Raw genomic sequence first — 19,909 nt, 5'->3', positions numbered from 1 at the left:
TTAGTATTAGAGGAAACTGTCTAAATATTTGCCCTGAGGAAATCTGATGATTCTAAAAGCTTCTTTGAAAGAAGTTTACTAAGAAGTTGAACAAACATTCTAATATAATAGGTTTGGGAAAACATTTCTGACACTTTAAAGGCTATAATATGAACAACAAATACACACACACACACACATACACATATATAAATATATATATGAAGGAGAGGGGAGTGCTTTGTAAAGTTTGTGAAGTGTATGTCCCTTAAAAGTATGTATTAAGTTATGCATTAAGCATTTATGTTTTAAAAAAAATTACCTTTCTCAATTAAAGGAACCTGGCTGAGAGACCAGCCAGATTCTACGTTTTGCAAGAAAATCAAGTCCTAGAAATGCTGCATTTCCTTTTGAATGTTGGTCCCAGAGATACATCAAAGATACCGGGGGAAAATCTTACCAAGTTCTCCCTATAATTTGAACTGAAGGGTTCTATTTGATGTTTTTTTGGTTGGACCCAACATCCTGGGTAAACTGAAATTCCACCTACTCCCTTTGGAGAGTGTCAGGGGAGAAGTACCTCCTTAAAATTATAAGTCTTCTGATAGAAGAAAGCTGCTTCTTTTGGTTGGTGGAAATTTCCATTCCCAGGATACGTATTCATTTTTTACCTCAATGCAGCTTCCTCTTGGTTTTGTGATTGAGTTATTTTTAGTGAGTTACCATGCTTCTTCTCATTCCCTGCTTAACTATGCTGCATCTTTTACTTCTCTTTCTCCATTAATTAATACCCTTAGTTCTTTCCTTAAACCCTTCACACACTGAGGAATATTTTAATTTTTTTATGTTCCTTTTGAAAAAGAGGGAAATATCTGGTTTGTCTAGAAATGAGGTATCAGACCTGCCCCAAATCAGGTGTTTGATTCCAGGCTTATATGTGTGTGTCTTATAACACAATTTGAATTTATTCACTATTTTCTTAGATTGTTATTCTTACTCGACCTAAAAGACCCAGTTCCAAAGTAAGAGGGCGGTAGCAATGTTGTGTGCTGATTATGTGCCAGTGCTGTGCACATTCATGACTTCATTTATGATAAGTGATATCATCCCCATTTTATAGATGAGTAGGCAGAGCTAGTTATCTTAACCACTGTGCTTATACTGTCTAGTAAAGGTATAATTCTGAGCTAGTTGGAAATTTATTTGTGTAGTTAAAGCTGCTATAAACCCAAGATAATGTTCAGTTTTTTGACTCGGTTTAGAAGCTGTTAAAGCATTTGACAATAATAAAAGAAATGTATAGGCCCATTCTGCAATGCTTCATGTCCAGCAGGTACTGATGTTTATAGGGGTCGATAATCGTTAGTAATATTATGAGTAGATATCAGTGAATGTCACAGTCAAACTCTTGTACTCCATTCAGTTATGTTGTGGTCGATGGATGGAACAGTCCTAGTAGAGGGCACCATGGATTTTTAGGTCAAATAGAATCCCAACTTTTCCCCTACTCTTGGATGACCTTGCAAGTTACTCACCCCTTCTAACCTCAATATATTCATGTGTAAATGGGAATAATAATACCTCATATTGCTATGGTGATGATTAAATTAAATGGGAAAATGTACATAAATTGCTTAGAGCCTTACACATAATATTCAGTATAATGGCAGTTGTGAATAATAATTGTCATAATCATACAATAGAATCTCTGAGTTGAGAAGGATCTTAGGGTCAGATGGACTTGGTACCAGTTCTCCTTCTACTAGCAGTGACGATAGCCAAGTCACTAGCCTCTGTGAGTTTCTATTTCCTCATCTGTACAACGGAGATAATATTTAACAGGGGATTATGATAAAGATTATATGAAATGTGACATCTGTAAAGTGTTTAGCACTAATTAACCCTCATAAAGGGTGATGACCTCCTTCGTTTAAGCCGATAACCTGTGGGGACAGGGCAGCTCTAGCTACAATTGTTAGAGCTTTACTAACACTGAACCTTAGTTACCCTGTGACATTTGCCAGTTTGGCTCTAATCCCATGATCTGATTGGGAAAGTTATTTTTGCTCTCTGGGTCATGATTTTGATTAGATCTAGAAATATTGTTAGGACCCTAACCCACTTGCTTGATTGTTAAGATTAAAATTCTTATTCTTCTGCAGTTGATCTTTATCTCCATCTTCCTGGATACATTCTGTGCTGAACAAAAATATTTGTGTACATGAAAAGAAAAAGTTCTAAAGCAGAGGAATGTGACAGGCAGCGTATCAGTGGATTGGATGGTTGAGTGCTCTGTGTGGTTGTTGCCTGTGACTCAGAATTTAATATGGAGATCAACATTTTAAATAATTTAATGCTGAGTGTGACATTTTAATTTATTTGATCTCTGCTCCGTTCTCCCTTTCTGTCTACCTTCCTATGAAGCGCTACAGTTTGAAGTCAGTTAATAACAATAGTATTATGCTGGGCTTTGAATGTAAAGAAAACATGAATAAACCAGCTAAATAAAGCATTTTCCTGAACGGAGTTCCCCTGCTTGCAGAATCTTCCCTAAGGTTTAGGTGCAGAATCCCTTAATCATATACTTAGCGTTTCTACTCCTTACGTGCAAACTTATTTGATTTCTCTGGGCTGTTCCTGTGTGCCCTGCATAAATAGCTCTGGGTGAGATTATTGTGTGTAATGTTAGGTCTTACCTAACCTGCTTTTCAGTGTTTTGGAACTGAGAGTGTAATAGCTGTTCTGATGTGAATAGTTATCTGGTTTTAAGATCCAAAGTTGTTTTCGACACTGGATGCCAGATTTTATATTCCACCGGCTAACAAGTCTATAAATACCATGTTAACTTTCCTCCCTTCTGTCTCAGAAGGAGACTTCATCTCCAGTAGCGATCATCATGAACATATACCCAGTGGTGGGCTCCTGGAGCCCTCAAAGCAAGATTCCCTTTATAAACACCGTACCTGTAAAAGACAGTTTGACTGCTTGGTGTGTTTTCAGGAGCATTGGGAGGATTCTTCACCCCAAGTTATTTTCCCTGCAAATTACACTGTTGGAAATTTATTCCTCTGGGGTACACATCTCTCCTTCCCACCGTTCATGTTTCCTTGGAGGGACAGTACTTAAGTCCCTAGTACTTGTTTATTCCATCATGACCCTTTAACTATCCCCCTTTCCCAGAGCTGCAGAAGGGATGGGTTCCCACTGGTCTGGAGTCCCTGAAATGGGGGTATCAGGCACTGAAATCCAAGCAGTGCCTGAAGGGCCTGGGCTCCACTGTGTTCAGAGTCTTTGGGCAGGAAGGGAGAAGGCCCAGTCCCGAGGCTCAGGCTGTATATATGGGCAGCATTTTCCATAGTGATCAGAAGTAAACCACAGCCTTCTAGGATGAGCTGGTAATCGAAAATTCTTTCAATTAAAAAAAATTACTGCTTATGGGTGGGTGCAGGGAATGTACCACCTCCTAAAATTCCTTCCATCCCAATTTGTTTAACTTGTATCCCTTTGGAGGGCTCTGCCTCCCGGTGAGGGAGTCCTGGAAAGAGATGCCAGGGCCCAGTCGGCACAGTCTCTGCAAAGGAGGATTCTGAATCTTTTTCCTCCATCCATCTGTCCTCTTGCTTATCTTTATCTACTCTCAAAATGGGCTGGGTTCCAGGGGCCACCTTACTAGCTGTGAGACTTTAGGGAACATTACTTTTGAACCTGATTTCCTCATGTAAAAATGAATAGGTAGTCTACATTCCTACCGTCCACCTTGCAAGGTTGTTAGGAGGAACCTAAGGATAGTGCTTCATCCAAGCATTCGACAAACACACGATGAACACCGAGTAGTGGTTTGTGCTAGTATTGTACAAAGGCGTAATATAGTTCCCTATCTGGGGAGATAAAGAGAGCACTCTTCCAAGCAAAGAAGATTCCGTCTCACCTGTCATATCCTCAGTGTGTAAACACCTAGTATGGTTACAGTATTTGTTCAGTGGTCATGTGTAGTGTGCTTTGTGCTCTAATATTCTATGTGACTCCATATGGGACGATAGCAAGATGGCGGATGAGTACTACCATAGGTGCGGAAAGACCTCCCAGCAGAGGTAATGTTTGAGTTAAGCCATGATGGATGAGTGACGTTTTATGAAGAATTTAATATGTTGCATTTCACCGTGGGCTCTCACGGGTCTCTGGACTGGCATCTGAGAAGCACTCCTTGATTTTTAACTTGTCCATTAATCCTGATAAAATAATCTCGCCAGTGTGTTTATAAATGTTTTGAACAGGCTTGTTTTCAGATGAAAGTTTTCAGAATATAAAATTTTATAATGAAAAACCTCTTAATTTATATGAGCCCCCTTTTTTAACCTGATACTACTGCACTTTAAATTAAACCATGCTTTGTTTTTATTTAGGCCTGGCACTTGTTCCTAATGGCAGGGTAATTATAGTGCACAGGGACACTCAGTGAATGGGAACATGCTTGCTATAGATGTTCAAATAGAATTTGTTCTTTTGAGGCAGGGACAGGAGAAAAGTCACAGACGATGAGACAGATTTTCCAGGGGGCAGGTTGACAGAATGAATGTGTCCCTTAGGGGGCATCAGTTAATGGAGATCTGTTTCTTACGGGTGCATTTTGTAAAATAAAAGTTTTGGTCCCTAGAAAAGAATGTCATGTGAGGATAATGGTGAAAATTAATTAAAAGGGTATACATAACCTTAGATCTTGCTCCATATTACTGTTTTACTGTAATAATTACATCAGTGTTATATTATTGGCTAAATATTTCCCTTGTGGGATTGAGGGATGTCATTATATGGACTTTGTGTTTATAAGACAAAATAGTTACCCATATGAGTTATATGGTAGAGCTCCCTCTTCCATGAATTTTCTTGAGAGATTAATTCTTTAAGCATAGAAACTTCTAATGCTGAAAATTTTAATGGTAGACTTTTTAAAAATCAGGAAATGCTTCACACTTTTCATCAAAGTAAATGCAAAATAATGTAGTCTTTTCTTCTTTATGACTTTAGGATTATTGCGACGAGTGCCAGTTATTACCTTGAATGCTCTGGAGAGATGCTCAGGGCGGCTTGAAATGGTCCGAGAGCGTGGTGCTTTATGAGTAGAGGAAGCAGTTGCTTTTTATATTTTTCTGTTTCTTTTTTCATCATCCACTGTCTTTTTTTTTTTTTTTTTTTGCGGTACGCGGGCCTCTCACCGCCGTGGCCTCTCCCGCCGCGGAGCACAGGCTCCGGACGCGCAGGCCCAGCGGCCATGGCTCACGGGCCCAGCCGCTCCGCGGCATGCGGGATCCTCCCGGACCGGGGCACGAACCCGCATCCCCTGGCGGACTCTCAACCACTGCGCCACCAGGGAAGCCCCATCCACTGTCTTTTTTGCTGTGCTTTTTACTGTTCCTCAACCTCACCTTTTTCACTGGCTTCTGTGCCAGAGCAGATAAGCATGATTTGTCAGCTCCATCTTTTACAAAATCTTGCTTGTAGATCTCCTGTTGGAACTCAACACCCCCTTAGGAAGTATTCTTGCCAAAATATTGACCCTGAATTAATCAAACCTCTATATTCGAGTACCAATATATAGGACACAGAGGAATAAAGTGAATGTTAAATGATCCGTCAAGGATGCAATCAGCAAAATTAAACAAAACAAAACAACTTTACAGAATAAATGACCAAAGGGGTAGGAAAAAAAAAAAAAAGATGAAGAAAGACATTCATGGAACCTATAGATGAAAAGAGATTCGTCATCTAGTTACAATGTGTAGACCTTATTTGGATCCTGATTTAAACAAACTGAAAAAAATATGAGGCAATTGGGAAAAGTTGAACACTAACTGGATACTTGATTTTAAGGATTTATTAGTATTTTTTAAGATGTGATAGTGTTGGCATGGTTATGTGTTTTTTTGTTTTGTTTTTTTTTTTTTGGTGGTATGCGGACCGGCCTCTCACTGTTGCGGCCCCTCCCGTCATGGAGCACAGGCTCCGGACGCGCAGGCCCAGCGGCCATGGCTCACGGGCCCAGCCGCTCCGCGGCATGTGGGATCTTCCCGGACCAGGGCACGAACCCGCGTCCCCTGCATCGGCAGGCAGACTCTCAACCCCTGAGCCACCAGGGAAGCCCACGGTTATGCTTTTCTAGTGTGGTCTTTTATAGATAGATACTGATATTTAGGAATGAAATGATATGAGTTTATAATTCTCGAAGTTCAGACTTAGGTTACAAGGGGCCCCATTCTACGGTTCTCTCTATTTTGAATATGTTCGAAATTTTCTATAAAAGCTCTTTAAAAAAAACAACACCAAACTAAAACTCTACTTTGAAGCCCAGTTCTGTCTGTGTATACAACCCGTTATTTCATGGACATTTCTAGAAAGAGTGATCTGCAGTCACTGCAGAGGCATAATTTTTCTTGACAGCTCTTGCAGTTTCTTCTTCTGTGCCCTGTTTCTTAACTGTCTCCATCTAAGCCCTCTTCTCTTCTTGCTTTATACTAGGAATACTTAATCTGTGAGTTCATAGATGAACTTCCTCTAAAATATGGTGCCTTTTCTGTATTTGCAAATGGGCATGTTTTAGGGGTCAGGCTCTTGGCATTGACCAGAGTTTTAAGGGTCCATATGATTCTAGAAGGTTAACAACCACCCCACTGGCCGCCGTGCTCCACAGTCACATTCATGGAGTTGTCTTCTACTTGCACATTTCGCAGCTTGGATCTGATCACTGGTCCACAACTCTGTCCTGTGCTTCAGTCCTGTCCATTCATTTGTCTGCTCTTTTTCTCCACCAACACCTCAAAGATAACATGTTGGGTGATAGTTTTACGATTTACCCAGTTGTTCTTCATGACAAGTACCTCTGAAGTAGCCTAGATTTCACTTTCTTCCTTACATGAACATCTGCACCTAAATAATTATCAAGCTCCTATTATTTTACCTCTTAAATGATATTTTTTGTGTGTGTCCTTTTCTTATTTGGTACAGTGGTTTTTTTTGGTTTTGTTTTTTTAAACATCTTTATTGGAGTATAATTGCTTTACAACGGTGTGTTAGTTTCTGCTGTATAACAAAGTGAATCAGCCATACATACACATATATCCCCAAATGTCTTCCCTCTTGCATCTCCCTCCCACCCTCCCTATCCCACCCCTCTAGGTGGTCACAAAGCACCGAGCTGATCTCCCGGTGCTATGCGGCTGCTTCCCGCTAGCTATCTGTTTTACATTTGGTAGTGTGTATATGTCCATGCCACGCTCTCACTTCGTCCCAGCTTACCCTTCCCCCTCCCCGTGTCTTCAAGTTCATTCTCTACGTCTGTGTCTTTATTCCTGTCCTGCCCCTACGTTCTTCAGAACCTTTTTTTTTTTTTTTTTTTTGTGGTACACGGGCCTCTCACTGTTGTGGCCTCTCCCGTTGCGGAGCACAGGCTCCGGACGCGCAGGCTCAGCGGCCATGGCTCACGGGCCCAGCCGCTCCACGGCATGTAGAATCTTCCCGGACCGGGGCACGAACCTGTGTTCCCTGCAACAGCAGGCGGACTCTCAACCACTGCACCACCAGGGAAGCCCAGAACCTTTTTTTTTTTTTTAGATTCCGTACAGTGTTTTGATTTGGACATGCACCATCTCTCATCCGGCTATTAGACTACCATTGGAATCCTTGTTACCAGCCTTCTTGCCCTCAGCCCAATCCCTTCTGTTCCCAGAAATGATGTTGCTAACACAAAAATCTGATCGTTTCACCTCTCTGTTGACATCAGTGGCTTACAAGGTCTTACAAGGCCCTTCATTATCCAGCCCCTGTCTCCCTAAGCAGCCTGATTTCCTGACACTCCTCTTCAGACATATTTAGAGCATGACATAGTCGTCAGATCTCCTGGGCTTTGCTTACATATTCACTCTGCCTGGAGGTCAACACCCCTTCCACCAGCCTACCTTACTCATCAACATGGGAAGTACGGCTTTTACCCTTCAAGCTGTTAGGATAACTCCTCTCTCAGAGGCATCCCAGATGTTCCTCTTAGAGCACTTGGGAGCTGTTCAAATGCTCACTCTGCCATTTGCACAAACTACCATTAAGTGGTGTTGTTTTTAATTGCCTTGTAATTGTTTACAGGCTATAAGCTAACCCGTTATTACCTTTGTAGCATCTTTGAGACTCTAGCTTTTGCCCAGTCGTGAGGGCATGAGTGTTCAGTAAGTGATTGCTGATTGCATGGCCTTGGTCCCCAGGGACCTTCTTTCCTTCATGTGGGTGCCACCTTGAGCTCTTTCAAGGAGATATTGGCAGGGAGACCGCAGGGCTCCTTTTCCTCTTGGATCCCATTTCCTGAAGAGAGAGGTGTCCTGAGTGGCCACTGGGAGGGGTAGGTGGGAGACTGTTTTCCAGTACAAGTTTTTCTTTGGTGACTTGATTATTTCCCTCTCTTTCTAGGTTCCTCTGTTCTCTCCCATTTCTTTTCTCCTTTTTTAAAATTGAAGTATAGTTACTGTACAATATTATATGTTACAGGTGTACAATATAGTGATTCACAGTTTTTAAAGGTTATATACTCCTTTTATAGTTGTTATAAAATATTGGCTAGATTCCTGTTCCCTCCCATTTCCTAGTGACCCCTTTAAAATATGAGTAAAGGGTTTGAAATAAGACTACTCTCTTCCTAAACATCTTGCCTACATACACATATTTTTAAAATGAATTAGGGTGATTGAATTTTATTTTCAACTTATTTTGTAGTATTTTTAGCAATGAAAATTGGAGTTTAACTATCTTACTACCCAGGAGCCACTGAACTCAATATTGATAGTGGAGCCGTTTTCCCAGAAAATTACTAATTAAGTATTCTGAGAGCAGTTTTAGTCAGAAAAGGCTTTGTCCATGATCACAACATTATCTCAAAATTAAGATCTCTATTGCTTATATTTTTATAAGCCTACATATTAGCAGCTGTGAGTTTATATCTAACTGTGTTATCTCCATATAGTTTTCCTTCAGTGTTTAGTAACCTCATCCTGCCAGGTCCATGGTGGAGAAGGCAGGATCTGCTAGCCCTTAGTCATGAAAATAGGAAAGCAAGGCTTACACTGGATTTGGGACATCACATAAAAGTCTTTCTGTCTGGTGTGTGGGGTGTGGGTAAGACAGAACACAAGATGGAGGGAGGTATCTTTATGGTAGGATCAGGGTGTGTGGTGTCTTTGATTCCAGGCGTATGAGTCATTTGTTTAGAAGACAGCACAGTGAGGTCGTAGGTGGATGCCTGGTACAGTCATTGAGGGGATGGTGCACAGAGGTTGCATGCAAGTTTCGTTGCCCAGGGTTCCATCAGAGAAGCACCCCTTTACTTGATTCCCTGGGGTCAGTGAAACGCAGAGCACGGCCTCCACACTGTGTGCAGGCCTCTCTGGGACCCTCCAAGCCCAGTGCTCCCCAGGCAGGGTGCTCATCGCTGCCCTTTCCTGGACTCCCCCTGCCCCCAGTCAGAACTTGCTAGGTGTCTAACCAGTTAACCTGGAGCACTAAATCAGGGAAGGGTTAATGGTAGAATATGTTGTTAGCCCAACAGTATGTGCATTTTAATGGATATCAACAATGCTTTAATACAAAGAATAAGAAATCTGTGAGTTTTATGGTGACAAGCAGCAGAGATGAGGTACCTACCTGGTAGGTTGTGGCATGCCCAAAAGGTGTACATGCGCGCACACACGCAAACACACATAGCTAGATAAAGGTTACCAACATAAACATATAACCAAATTGCCTGTCCTTTTCTCTAACTTTCCTGCTCTCTGCTATGTCCATATCAGTATTGAACTTAATTAAATTTCATCTGGATGAAAGGCTTTATAAAGGTCAGGAAGAAAACCTAACTCATTTTTCTGTGCTAATGAGTTCTTTTATTCTTTAAAATCAGAAATGAGGATGGAGAAAAAAGAAGTGTCAGTTGACTTCTGAATTCACCAGCATAAAAATTGCTTATTAAAGCTCTGATTTGAAAAAATGAATTACACAAAAATAATCGCCATGCCCTTTTCTTTTTAAAATTTTTTATTTTTACCCAATTTGGGGACATTGGTTTTAATCTCAATCTGCTCATCAACAGTTGTAATATTGTGCTTTGAGGCTCTAAAAAACTCTATACACACACACACACACACACACACACACACTTCTCTAAAAACTTAGGCATGGGTACACAGTATGTTCAAAAACAAATGAATTAAAAGTTAGCAGCTGATTTTACCCCCCAAGTGAGTATCTTGCAGCACTGGAAGCCTCTTCTGCTCCAAGTTCACAAAAAGGGCGTTAGCAAATGATAAGCATCTGAAAGCGGAAGTTTTCCATGTTCATAAACTTCAGGAGCACATGCTCCATTGAGTGATTACATCCTTTATAAATAATTTCATTTTTAGAAATAAATGTTAATGTTAGTTTGTTACTGGAGATGAATAAAAGTGCCAGCCAGTCCCCAAGTGATCTTTTGCTTTCCCTGGAAGGTGAAATATTTCGTGACATTGAAATCAGAAGTCGAAGCCAACTACTTAAATGAAATTCCCCTCTGGGTAGTGTACAGAATGCATCTTAAACTCCTAGACGTGTGTGTGTGATACAGAAGTGTTCCTGGTGAAAATTTTTATGGACTGCTTCTTGGAGGGAGCTTACTTCTCATTAACAAAAGGCAGAAGGTTCGGTTGGCAGGAGTGATGGTATCACCACTATGTCTCCTATGAAAGGCTTATTCCCTTTAGAAAGATTTTGGTTTCTAGAATCCCCAAAGCCTAGTGCAGAGCAAAATTCCCCATCTTTGCAATTGTGGTCTTACCAGTCCAAAGGGAGATGGCACTTCTCACATCATTGGTGGGGTCACCATAGGATGTGGGTCACTGGATAATGTTGTGTTTATCAGAAGCAGCAAAATTTAAGGGTTGCCCCAAAGTAAGCTCTGTGGTTTTCTGCTTGGGAAATAAGGTCATATTTGCCTTGTGTATTATCAGCCTGACCCCAGCGTGGACTGGTGGCAGAAGAGGGTGTAACCACCACATGCGTTGTTTGCACGTAGCCAGGCTGTGATTTGTATACCTTTTCACGGACATGTTTGTGTGCCTGGTGGCTCAGAACAAACTTTGGTTGGCCTTTTTCTAGCTAAATAACGCATAAGAATTTCTGTGAATCACTTTATTTATGGTGTCACACTAGATGGGTGGGATTGTTCGGGTTCTAAGAGGTAGGAACAAAATCTGTATCTTGCTTGTTGATTCCGCCTGTCCCCTCTTGAGCTCTCTCTGTCTTTCTTGTGACCCAGCACAGTTTTATTATAAACTGCTCTAGTTGATGAGCAAGTTTGAAAGCCTTTTAAAAATTTAGTAGTTTTGCCTCACCTCTATTGTTTGTGGCTGGCCTTTCCCTGGCCTCGTGAGTGGAAAACTTTCAGTCAGAAGGAAGCATAAAGCCCTTTGCTGAGAGGATTGCTATGTTCCAGGGGCCACTGGTGTCTATTCGGCTAGGATCATTTCCCTCCTCAGTGGTAAACAAGCTGCCTGACGAGGAGCCACAGCCTGTTTCTAGAAAAATCTTAGAGCTGGGAAGTATACTATGAAATGCCTCTTAAGTGGTGAGGGCCACAGCCCACACCACTTTGGGGAGAGGATGCCAGAGTTGTGTTGTAGCCAAACTCATCTGGAAGAACTGAGCCCCATTCGGTCCTCCAGAGAGTCTATGAGCAGAGGGGAGAACTCGGCTGGCACCCATGGAGCCCCAGGTAAATGCAGCATTGCCGTAAGTGCAGGTAGAGCCCAAAGCCATGCCTCTGCCTGTGCTTTGCTTTTGTTTTGCAATTCTTTCTTTGCTTTCCATGAGATTTCAAAGGAACACGTTTTTGCTAGATCCACGTTTCTCATGAAACTACCGTCTCGTTTTCCTAAAGGAGACAACCCAGTGTAAACATAGGTCTGTGTTTTGTCTTTTCCGTCTTTTGCTGAACCTACCGATGTTAATATCCTCTTTTGTTCCAAAGCCTTGACTTTCTTTGACATCGCCACCTATTTTAGTCTTTAATCTCTAAAGAAATCTCAACCCAAACTCTTTTTTTATTAGGTTATTTGTTCAGAGCTGCCGTGTTTGACTTGCTGTTCAAGAAATAGCTGTTGGTTTTATGTGTGAAACTTCAGGGATTAAGGGACAGCGAGTGCCCGATATGTTACAGCTTTTGTCTACCTCAGTTAGAGTTTAAGGAGGCTGCTCTCCAGCTTCCCCCAGAATGGGTTTTTAAATTGCAATTTTGAAAAGTCAACTCCGAAAGAGAAGGTTATATTTAATCTTTCTTTCTGGCGGTTGGAGAGATGGATTGAAATTTCTTTCTAAACTTGAAAAACAAGAAACACAGCGTTGGGACTTCCCTGGTGGCGTAGTGGTTGGGAGTCTGCCTGCCAATTGAGGGGACACGAGTTCAAGCCTTGGTCTGGGAAGATCCCACATGCCGCGGAGCAACTAAGCCCGTGCACCTAGAGCCCGTGCTCCGCAACAAGAGAAGCCATCATGATGAGGAGGAGCCCACGCACTGCAAGGAAGAGTAGCCCCCGCTCGCCGCAACTAGAGGAAGCCTGTGCGCAGCAACAAAGACCCAATGCAGCCAAGAATAAATAAATAAATTTATTTAAAAAAAAAAAAAAAGAAACACAGCATTGTATGAATAGAAGGCTAACATGCATCATGTGGGGACTCCGAGTGCTTTATGCTAAACATAAACCAATAGCAGTAGATCCATAAGGAAAACACTAAAAATTTCATATAGAGAGTGAATTTCTTTTGTTTTATTTACTTTTGGAAAGACAGTAAGTAGGGAATTACATATATTTAAAATGTAATCCTTATACAGTAATTGAAGCTGAAAATCAAAGGAAAGGCTAGGAATATTTCAAGTTTTTTTTTGTTTTTTTTTGCGGTATGCGGACCTCTCACTGCTGTGGCCTCTCCCATTGTGGAGCACAGGCTCCGGACGCGCAGGCCCAGCGGCCATGGCTCACGGGCCCAGCCGCTCCGCGCCATGTGGGATCTTCCCAGACCAGGGCACAAACCCGTGTCCCCTGCATCGGCAGGTGGACTCTCAACCGCTGTGCCACCAGGGAAGCCCTCAAGTTTTGATATTTTTGATATATTTGATACACTTCATTCAGTAAGATATGGTTGAGTAGATTAGGAACTTTGAATTTTGTATGGATAATCTATTATCAGTTGGTGTAAATCAAATCAGTAATTACAGTCACAGATAAATTAGAGGTAAATTTAGTGGTAAATCCAACAGCAGTGGGCAACATAACCCATTAGTCTCAAACATATGAAAGAGATAGGATCTCTCAACATTGTCTGGTACCATGGTGTAGTTTCCCTAAATTCCTTAGAATTATAAATTACTGATCCCAAGCAAGTAACAAACTGTTCTCAGATACTGACATTCTTTGGAGGAATTAGGGGGTAGTAAATATATTTCTTTTATATAGGCTATTTTTAATAAGTTAATTATATCCTTATTTCAAAACGGTCTAGATTCTGACATTAGGGATTAGAATTTATGAAGTGTGATGGGTCGTGTATGTCTGTTATAACTATCCTGTTATCAGAATTTTGTATTCCTCAAAGTTCCACTTGGTAAAGAGCATACAGTATTTGTAGGTTTGTCCCTAACCTGACATTTTAAAGGCTTAAGTGAGCTCTCTCCAGACTTTCGGTGCCAGTGTCACTGTACTGTCTCAAAGTTGGAAGGAGCCTTAGAGGTCACCTTCAGCCACAAATGTAAGGTGACCTGTCTTGTAATTCAGCTTGTAAATAAAACCTGTTGGAACAGTGCTTATGAAACTTCTTCGTGCATAGGAGTCACTGGGGATCTTGTTAGAATTGCAGATTCTGAGGTCTAGGGTGGAGCCTGAGATTCTGTTTTCCTAAAAGGATCCCAGGTGAATCCCAATCCTGTTGGTCCCTAGATCACAGTTTGAGAAATAAAGTCTTAGAAAGTAGCTGTGAAATAGCCAGCTTCCCTCCCCCACCCGCAAATTAGAATCAGTCTTTTCTCCCTTTCTATGTTCCTTTCTCTCTCTCTCTCTTTCTTTCTCTTTCTTCCTTTCTTCCTTTCTTCCTTTCTTCCTTTCTTCCTTTCTTCCTTCCTTTCTTCCTTTCTTCCTTTCTTCCTTTCTTTCTTTCTTTCTATTGAAGTATGGTTGATTTACAATATTGTGTTAGTTTCAGGTGTACAGCAAAGTGATAAGGGTATACATATACATGTATTTATATATCTATGTTCTTTTTATGCATTCTCCCTGTGGTGTTGTGTTTGCTCCAGTATATTATCTCTTTGGGGAAAGCAGTGAAAATATAACCATAATTACCTTTCTGGGGTTGCTAATATCAAGATTTACCATAATCTCTTTCACAGTGACCACTTAAAGCTCCATGTCTTTCTTGTCCCCATCAGATCTCAAGCACCTAGAATTACTCCTGGCCCATGCTGGGCCCTGAATAAGTATCTGCTGAGAGAGGTTATGATTAGATGAACGTATAACATTCAGATTTGGGGATATTATGAGTCTTCATTTTGGGTTCTCACTGTCAAATTTTTAATAGACTCTGGGAACACATCAAGAAGCTACATAATTCTCTGATGTGTGTAGTGTGTATAGTCACTCAAGTTCTTTTTCCCTCTTTTACACCCTTCTGTCCCCTTTGGAGCTTTACCTTTACAGACTGAAGAAGACTCATTGTATCAGCCTTTCCTAAAATAGGAGTGTTTTCATTTTGTTCTGTTTTTCTCTGGGCTGTTTCTCCTTTCATCATGTCATTTGTGTTTAGATCAGTGGACCTGATATGCTGTATCACAAATATGGCTTGTACAAGATGAGGTCAGAGTGTAAGAAACCCTTTATGCTGAATTTCCAATAAACTTTCCAATGATAACCAAAATAAAAAGCAGCTGCATAATTCTCTGTGTATATACTAGAGTGTGTGTGTGTGTGTGTGTGTGTGTGTGTGTGTGTGTGTGTGTGTATGCATGCACTGGAACATGGTTCTTACTTGCTGTGACTTGTCAGGTTGACACGCGATGTCTTTTCATTGCTTCCTGCTTAAATTTAACTTCCTCTTGGATTAACCAAGTTAGGTAATTTCATTATCATAGCTAACAGCTTAAAGGCAACATGAAGAGTTCACGTCTGCAATAGAAACTTGATGATCTTCAGAAAGGTTATGATATGTTTATTTTCTTTCATAGTAAAATATTCCCACTCTTCCCCTTTAGAAACAATTATGATAACACAAGCCCCAGATTTGATATTTTTCCTGCTGAAATTCTCCGAGTGTCCACTCAGATCCCACTTTCTGCCCACTCTTTCTTGAATCCGTCCAGGCATCCTTTGTTATTTGGCTTTATGCTAGCCATATCAGCCATCTCATGGTATCACAGTTTCTTACTTGCTCATCTCTTTTACTCTCTAACAATCGCTCCGCTGGAGGCAAATACTTTTGTCTGTATAGATATATATGTGTGTCCAGGTGTGCCTAATCTAGTGCTGGCCCACAGCAGCAGTAAATGTTGACTGAAAAATTGAATGAATGGTCGCAGCATTTGGAAGGAGAGAGAAGACCAAACCAAGCGAAGTTATCTGGGGCAGCTTGGTGGAAAAGGTGATGCTGATCATTTGGTTTGATGTTATGCCTTGCCTTATAATTATGGTAACATGGTTGCCAAAATGTTAGAATTGTAAATAAATGCTCCATAAGAAGATGGTGTTGTTGCGTAAAGCAGTAAGCTGCCAATATTTACAGTGTGTTCCGAACTGAGTTTCTTACTTGTAGGAGAGGACTTGTTGGGGACGTAGAAGTTACTAGAATTGCATCTGTCATCTTGAGAGGAAAATTGGCACATTCAGCAAACACTTGCTGAACGAAGATGAATAACAATGGTTACCTGCTTTCAAGAAGCTTATGTTCTCCTGACATGTAGACTAACACCAAATAGACTGTAAGGAATGGATAAAGAAGATGTGGCACATATATACAATGGAATATTACTCAGCCATAAAAAGAAACGAAATTGAGTTATTTGTAGTGAGGTGGATGGTCCTAGAGACATACAGAGTGAGGTAAGTCAGAAAGAGAAAAACAAATACCATATGCTAACACATATATATGGCATCTTAAAAAAAAAGATGGTTATGAAGAACCTAGGGGCAGGACAGGAGTAAAGATGCAGACATAGATAATGGACTTGAGGACATGGGGAGGGGGAAGGGTAAGCTGGGACGAAGTGAGAGAGTGGCATGGACATATATACACTACCAAACGTAAAATAGATCGCTAGTGGGAAGCAGCCACATAGCACAGGGAGAGCAGCTCAGTGCTTTGTGACCCCCTGGAGGGGTGGGATAGGGAGGGTGGGAGGGAGGGAGATGCAAGAGGGAGGAGATATGGGGACATATGTATATGTATAACTGATTCACTTTGTTATAAAGCAGAAACTAACACACCATTGTAAAGCAGTTATACTCCAATGAAGATGTTAAAAAAAATCAAAAAAAAAAAAAAAGAAAAACTGTAAGGAGCTCTGTGGTGGAGAAGCAAGCAAAGTGCTACGAGAACCCAAAGGGAAGAGACCTGGATTCCAGCTGCGGGTGGTAGAGGCGAAGTAGTAGGATAGAAATATTTTTTTTACATAGATTCTCTCTCTCTTGCTTTCTGAAGTGGAATCAGTATGCTGCAGGCAATCGGACCTCTTTGTGATCATCCACGTGAAGACTGGTTTGGGGGCTCAGTCAGCTGAAAGCCGCTGTCCCTGTGCTACGTGGCTCAGACTCCTCTGGACTCTTGCATCTGCTGATAGTTCTTTTTTGTGCCTCTTTGATGGGAATCTTGGCAGCTGTCAGTGTGCTGACTTCCCCATCTTCGGTCTGATTTGTTACAGGCTGTAACAGATAAAGGGAAAGTGAGATTGCATCAGTTTTGAGTGTCCTGAGGCATTTTTATGGGGGTGAAGCTTAGTGTAAATATCATTTAGGCAGTCGTAGCCTTTTTTATCATTTAATGACATGTGTACTTCCTGATACATATTCCCTTATTTATAATGAGAGCTGTCTTCTATAAGGATCTACTAAGTGCATACATGGTAGTTGCTTTGTAGACACTGCTTCAAATGCTCAGAACTACCCTCCAAGGTAGATGGTTTTATATTCATTTTATAGAAGAGGAAACTGAAGTTTAAGAGATTAATTAACTTTCCCTGGGTCTCATAGCTGGTAAATAGTAGATCCTGTTTCTTCCCTAATCTGTCTGACTCCAAAGCGTGGGTTCTTACAACTGCTCCATCCTGCCTCTGTAAGTGGAGTCGAGTGTCCTGTGCTAGGTGTGGGCGATACTTGGGCCCTAGGAGACTCATGGTCCTGCCCTCATGGAGCTTTGGCTGGGGGCCAAAGTATTTAAAGCCTGGATAACTGATCTCAGTAGAAGAACTATTACTATTTTGTGGTGTCAAGTACAGATTGTTCCAGTGGCGTTTGGCCTTTTGTCCATCTTCTGCTAATATTTGCTTCTCTTTGGGAATTTAACCAAAGATTGATAGGGGGAAAGGGTTTGTTACAATCTTCTAGTCATTCATTCATCTGTGTTGGGTCCCAATGGGGAAACAGATAAAATGAATCTTCTCTAAAGGAGTTAACGTATACACTGCTAGATCTAGACTATTTGAAGCAATAAAAAACTATATATTATGCTTGGCATATGTGTACTGAATGGTAAATGGATATGGTTTTGGCTCTGCTATAATTTGAAGCAGCTCCAAAAGTATTTCAATTTAACATCTTCATTTATTTACACCAACTCTGGCTTTTACAACAATCTGGCTTATTGCCAGTTATCACAAGCGATTGGAAATTTCTCATAACAGAATTAATTTTAATTCATGTCTAAATGTATGCTATAAAAAGAATTTTAAACGAATCAAATTTAGACTAATTCAGAATTTAAGGGGCCTTAAAATTTGTGTCAGGAAACAAAATGATCATAGAATGCTGGAACTTCAGAGAGAGTGAGAAATTTAACTCTTGCATAAATGAGTCTGTGGCAAATTTAAATAAATAGGAATTAGAGTAGTATTCGTAGCTTTATCATGTGTCTCTGTTTTATAGGGAATTCTATCAAAGATTTTGCCATTCCTTGAGTAAAGTGTATGTTTAAAAAAAAACATATTTACTTAAACATTATTTGACTGCATTTTATGCATATCACGTTGTGTTGTATGTTATGAAATAATTTTGTTTCTGCAGGGGAACACTCACATGATAGATGACTTTTCCTATCAGCTTGTACTGTCTTCACTAGAAAGGTAGATTAGAAAGTGGTTTGGGGAGTAATTTATTTTAGTAAATAGCTTGACATTTAAGAAATTCATTACCTTAACAGAATGGGCTATATTTTTCTAACATATAAGTTGTTCCTGGGGAAGGTGAAGGGTTAGTCAGACACTTTTAAAGCTTGCTTGTAACACTTTTAGGTCAAAGAGTACAACCTGTGAAACCTGTACCCTTAGGGAATTGATGCCAGTTATAAAAATGCCTCATTTGGCCTTGTGGAATACTGAAGAAACTGCACGCAGCTCTCTTGTTTATTTCCCAGTGACTGAGTGACTTTCTTTTTTTCACTTTTTTTTTTATTGGAGTAAAATTGCTATTACAATGTTGTGTTAGTTTCTGCTGTACAATGACGTGAATCAGCTATATGTATACACATATCCCCCAATCCCACCCATTAGGTCGTCACAGAGCACCGAGCTGAGCTCCCTGTGCTATACAGCAGGTTCCCACTAGCTATCTGTTTTACACATGGTAGTGTATTTATGTCAAACCTAATCTCCGAGTTCATCCACCCTCCCCTTCCCCCACCCCCACTGTGTCCACATATCCGTTCTCTACGTCTGCGTCTCTATTCCTGCAACCTACAAATAGGTTCATCTGTACCATTTTTCTAGATTCCACTTATATGCGTTAATATACGATATTTGTTTTTCTTTTTGTGGCTTACTTCACTCTGTATGGCAGGCTCTAGGTCCATCCACATCTCTACAAATGACCCAATTTCATTCCCTTTTATGGCTGAGTGATATTCCATTGTATATATGTATCATTTATCCATTCATCTGTTGTTGGACATTTAGGTTGTTTCCATGTCCTGGCAATTGTAAGTAGCGCTGCAGTGAACGTTGGGGTACATGTGTCCATTTGAATTACGGTTTTCTCAGGGTATATGCCCAGTAGTGGGATTGCTGGGTCATATGGTAGCTCTTATTTTTAGTTTTTTAAGGAACCTCCATACTGTTCTCCATAGTGGCTGTATCAATTTACATTCCCACCAACAGTGCAGGAGGGTTCCCTTTTCTCCACATGCTCTCCAGCATTTACTGGTTGCAGATTTTTTGATGATGGCCATTCTGACCAGAGTGAGGTGATACCTCATTGTAGTTTTGATTTGCATTTCTCTAATAATTAGTGATGTTGAGCATCTTTTATGAGGGTTTTATTAGTTTGTTGTGCTCTGTATTGGTTTAAGATTCCAAAGCTGCCCTGGGATTGTTACGGCCGCTGTTTATTAACATCTCCATTTTTAAGATTCATACTATTTGGCAAACAGGTGTTGAACACCTTCTATGCAACAGTGACTGTGCTAGGAGTTGGGGATAGATTATTATTTTCTGGGTTTTTTTGGTGAATAAGAGAGTCTGTGCTTCTGTCCCTCATGGTCTAGTTTGGGAGACAGACATGAGCAGGCAGTGTGGACGCGGTGTGGGAAGTGCCGGAAGAGCTGAGGGCACCCGGGCGGTGGGGGCAGGGAACAGAGATCACAGGAGGCTTCCTAGAAACCCGACACTTTGAGTGGAGTCTAG

The 19,909-nt window shown here is 40.9% G+C and overlaps 1 protein-coding gene across 3 annotated transcripts in view; it reads left to right on the top strand.

Moving 5' to 3' along the window:
* Positions 1–19,909, top strand: part of CUNH1orf21 (chromosome unknown C1orf21 homolog) — a 227,089-nt gene that overhangs the window by 41,599 nt on the left and 165,581 nt on the right. Inside the window, exon 1 of one of the 3 annotated variants that reach the window (XM_029227468.1) lies at positions 11,680–11,752. The exons of the other annotated variants lie outside the window; for them this stretch is intronic. The gene's annotated coding sequence lies outside the window, so the exon portion shown is untranslated. Of the gene's footprint in view, positions 1–11,679; positions 11,753–19,909 lie in introns of those variants that run through there. 3 annotated transcript variants of the gene reach the window in all.

The sequence above is a fragment of the Monodon monoceros genome, unplaced genomic scaffold (assembly GCF_005190385.1).
Source record: "Monodon monoceros isolate NGI ecotype Baffin Bay Population unplaced genomic scaffold, NGI_Narwhal_1 Super_Scaffold_18, whole genome shotgun sequence".
NCBI lineage: Eukaryota > Metazoa > Chordata > Mammalia > Artiodactyla > Monodontidae > Monodon > Monodon monoceros.
Note: the sequence above shows the minus strand (reverse complement) of the source record. Positions and strands in the feature narration are given on the sequence as shown.